General features: G+C 52.8%; 1 pseudogene; it reads left to right on the top strand.

Moving 5' to 3' along the window:
- The first annotated feature begins 2,485 nt into the window (after window positions 1-2,485).
- Window positions 2,486-3,119, top strand: LOC146187855 (uncharacterized; annotated as a pseudogene).
- The last annotated feature ends 1,370 nt before the right edge of the window (window positions 3,120-4,489 follow it).

Genomic DNA, 4,489 nt, shown 5'->3' with positions numbered 1-4,489 from the left:
GTGGAACTCCACGACCGACCTGAAAGCGGGTAGTATCTCCTTCAGGCGTAGTCATGTAAACAGAGCGGCCGCTGAGATAGCTTACAATCCACAAGTACAGCCGGCCACCAAATCCCACGTCGTCAAGTCCATCAAGAATAGCTTCATGGAGGACGTTGTCGTAAGCTCCCTTTATATCTAAAAATGCAGCAGCTACTAGTCGACGGTGACGCTTTTCGTGTTCTACTGCCGCCACAAGATTATGGCCAATGCCAATGGGAAGGCGAGCTGCAGCCGCGGTAAGAACATTGCAATTCCGATGGCTGGCTATACTTACGCCCTCAGCGACGTGAACGCGATATCGCGACGAGTCGTGCGCCCAGATAGCTGCGACCATTAAAGGTTGCTGAGATTATTTCGCGGCTGCAAGCTCAGCGGCCCGCGGTCGGGCGGAGCGGTGGACCCATGCCAACAGTACTTCCTTTGAAAGTAACTGTAGAAGCGGACCCTGCATGCACATAACAGCGCGTAGGCAAGTGATCCCGAGAGCGGTCTCTACGGGCACCGCTGCCAAAACCCGAAGCCAGCGCAGTCGCTGCGACAACGGGAAAAATGCCGCGCAAGTGCAATCACTCAAGCAGCGGCTCTCCACAGCCAGCGAAATCGCTGTAAAGATTGTCAAATGCTGCGCATGTGAGATCATGCACACAGCTACTCCGTGGGGATCGCTACAACACCCTCAGTCAGCGCGATCACTGAAAGAAGGAGGAGTGCTCCGAGCGTGGAGATCGCGCATGGCACAGCAGCGCCGGCGGCTGTCTGTGCAGCTTGAGCTGACGACGGACAAATTCCCAAACGCCAGAAGCGTGGGTTCGTGCGCGACTGGCTATAAGGGAAGGCAGTCCTTTCCGCGATGATACAGTGCGGAAGGTAGGCGCAATCGCCTAATGTCAACCGCAAGGGCACGAGCGGCCTCGTGTGAAGTTATCCGGCACATGTCGATACACAAGCCGGCAGAGTTCCTGTACGGGAGGCCTGTGCTGAGCACGTTCAGAGGGACCTAGCCCGCCGACTGGCCTTGTTTATGAGACCGCCACTCCGGGCGCATGGGCCACTCTGCCTGCATTCAGGCGGCGGGGAGCGGCGAATGTGATGTTTAGTCTACCAGCCCAATGGCTGCGAAGAACCTGGCCCGTGTAGATACGCAGGCCGGAGTGGTTGCTGCACACGGAGCTCTGCAAGACGCCTGGTGCATGGAGGGACGGAACCTTCATCCCTGATTTACGACCTGCGAGAAGTCGGCGCGGTCGTAGGCGATCAGCGCACTGCGGGCATGCCGGCGGCCCGCGAACGGGTGGCCGGTCAGCGGACTTCGCCTCCTCTTCTTCCCCGCGACTGCAGCGGCGGGGATTTCTGCGGCCTGCACGCGGAGCCAGCCCGACGCGGGGGCGGCCATCCCTGCTTTGGCCGCCTGTCCTGCGGCGTGGACCTGCTGCGCTTCTCCAGCGCGAAAGGTTTGTGAAGAAAGACAATGAATCATCGAACAGCCTGGAAACTTGGCGGCCCTTGTTTCACACACAGGAAAAAAGGAAGACCCCTGCATAGGAAAAAAGCACGGTGGAAACCAAGAGTTGTGTCAGTGTTGTGCTGTGTTGTGCTAGAGTGTGTGTGTTTGTGAGTTGCGGCAGCGCTGAAGTCAAGGATGTGCGTATGAAACTTCGCGCTGAGCGATGAACTTCCAGCAAATAAGGGCTGAGTTGCCTTTACACTGAAAGTACGACGTCACCTGGATGCAATCAAGTGGTGTCACAACTGATACCAAGAGGGGTGGTGCTCTGGTCACGGTTAATATAACTTCAACCCCTGAACATCGTTACAGGGTTCCAGAAGCAAGGGATGCGATAGGCTACAGCAAACCAATCCAGGTGGTGACACAGTACATACTCGTACACGAACCAAGTGATTGATGTTGAGTTGTGTACTATGGCCACTCAGCCGACGAATCAAAACAGTCTGTTGTAGGGCGCTTAGCAGAAGAATGCTCAAAAGAACTTAGAACATAGGCTACGGTGTGATTCGAGTCTGTGCTGCACGCCCCTTATTATCCATCTTGTTCTGCAGTTTTGGTGCTCTTCGGGATACATCTCACCTCAGGACGCGGAGCGTGTTGCAGACTCACGCTGGAGTCAGCAAGCAGAAGTAAGAGGAGGAAGAAGTGGTTTGACGGACTAGAAGAGGTGCGATAGAGACAGAGCGCTATGTTGGCACATTGAAAATTGTTATAGCATGGTGTTGTATCGCGAGTAGGACGGTCGCTATGTATTGTGTTGGCTGACCGCGTTCGTCATGTCTGCGCATGCGCTGGCAGCTCACGCAGGTACAAAACGGTGCGCGTTATTTATGTACAGATTTGCTGATTTGAGGCTGCGACCTTGCACCTCTGAATAAAACCTCCTGTTCCTGTTGGCCTGGCGACGAGGATGGGATGATTGGCCAGGCTACTAGGATGACCAACACCGTCGGAAAGCTAGCAGAGTTCCAGCCGGACAGCGGCGGCTTCGAAGTGTACCTGGAACGCTTCGAGTTATTCGCTGCGGTCAACGACGCTACCGATGACAAGAAACTGCAAGTTTTCTTAACGGCTATAGGCGAGAAGGCCTGTGTCCCGCTCCGGAGATTACTGCTGCCACAGACGCCAGCGAAGTCTTCATTCAAGGAAGTAGTAAGTGCGCTTGAGAAGCACTACACGCTCGCCTGTCATCGAACGCTATCGGTTCAACCAGCGCAGGCAGGAAACCCATGAGAAGATCGCGAACTTTATAGTCGAATGGAAGAGGCTAGCGACAGCCTGCGAATTCGGCACGTTTCTGAGCGAGGCTTTGCGGGACCGGCTTGTCGCGGGATTGCGTTCCGAAGCAATACGATGCCGACTGCTAGCACTACCTGACGATGAAATAACATGGGACCGAGCGTGTAGTGTGGCCACAGTCATGGAAGCCGCAAGCCAGGACACTAAAGACACGATTCAATCGTCGAGCAACCAAGAAGCAGCGTCCGACAGCACAGGCGACAGTGAAACAACGGAACGCGCATACCGGAGAAATGGCTATCAAGCAAGGAGCCAGATCAAGCGTTCGTAGGAATGCGTCGCAAGGGACGAGCGCACCTGTCGCCGATGTGGAGGCGAACACTCACCTTGTGTGTTGCCCTTTTGTAAACAAATGCTCCTTCCAATGTAAAAAAAGAGGTCACGTTGCAATAGTGTGCAGATTTAAAGTAGTGCGCTCTGTAGAGTCGGGTGATAACAGTAATGAGCTGCTGACTCTGTGTCACACTAACCAGAAGGCTAGCGCGTCTGCCATTGTTATTGTGGTTACAATAAATGGCAGAGCGATTCAAGTGAAATTAGATACAGGTGCAACTGTATCAATTATGTCGGAAAAAGAGTGGGCGAAACACTTTCCTCATGCCTGTTTAAGACAAGCTAATGGGAAATTGGTCACAAACACAACGGAACGCTTGTGCCTATTGCTGGAGTCATGGACGCCAAAGTGCAGTGTCAAGATCAATGATTTAATCTGCCGCTAGTTATTGCAAGATAAAGGGAGGCACGAGAATGCCCACGTGGTTAGGTCGAGAATGGCTTTCCAAACTTAAGCTGGCACGAGATAATGCCAGACCAGGTAAAGCCAGACCAGTTCCCTACACTTTATGCGAGCAAGGCGAGCATGAATTGGCGAATTTAGAGAACGCTGATGTCATCTATCGGGTCAGGCATAGTACTTGGGAAACGCCCCTCGTCATGGTTCCTAAAAAGAACAGCAAAGAGCTGCGTCTTTGTGGTGATTACCGGGTCACCGTAAATACGGTAATTGAGGCTGAGCATTATCCCTTGCCGCTTCCCGAAGACATTTTTGCAGCCTTGCAAGGCGGAACAGCGTTTTCCGTTCTTGACCTGTCGAAGGCGTACCTGTAACTCGAGCTAGATAAGCAAGCTGAAGAATTGACTATTAACGCGCACGTGAGCATTTTTAGGTTTTGTCGCTTGCCGTATGGCGCACCTTGTGCACCGGCAACGTTCCAAGCTGTCATGGACGAAATACTTCCTGGTATGCCGGGGACGGCCTGCTACTTGGATGACACAATCATCACAGGCCAGAACTATAGGCAGGCTTACGAAACAGTGGAACGGGTCCTACAGCGTCTAAGTGAACACGGTGTACGTGTGAATGAGAAAAATTGTGCTTTGTTTCAGCAACGCATAACGTACTTGGGACATGAAATTGATAAGGATGGCCTTCATCCGACGCCGGAAAAGGTGGTGGCCATAAAAAAGCACCCCTACAGACCAATGTGACTCAGTTGAAAGCTTTTTTGTGCACGATAAACTTTTATGCCAAATTTCTGCCACATTTGGCACCTGTTCTTGAACCACTTCACGACTTGCTCCGCAAAGAAAGCAAATGGCCCTGTTCGCGTCAGTGTGACGAGCCTTTCACATTAGGAAAAA

This window comes from Amblyomma maculatum, chromosome 5 (assembly GCF_055883805.1).
Source record: "Amblyomma maculatum isolate TAMU_Amacu chromosome 5, ASM5588380v1, whole genome shotgun sequence".
In the NCBI taxonomy this organism is placed as follows: Eukaryota; Metazoa; Arthropoda; class Arachnida; order Ixodida; family Ixodidae; genus Amblyomma; species Amblyomma maculatum.
The sequence above is the reverse complement of the archived record's forward strand: the minus strand, read 5'-3'. Positions and strand labels throughout refer to the sequence as shown.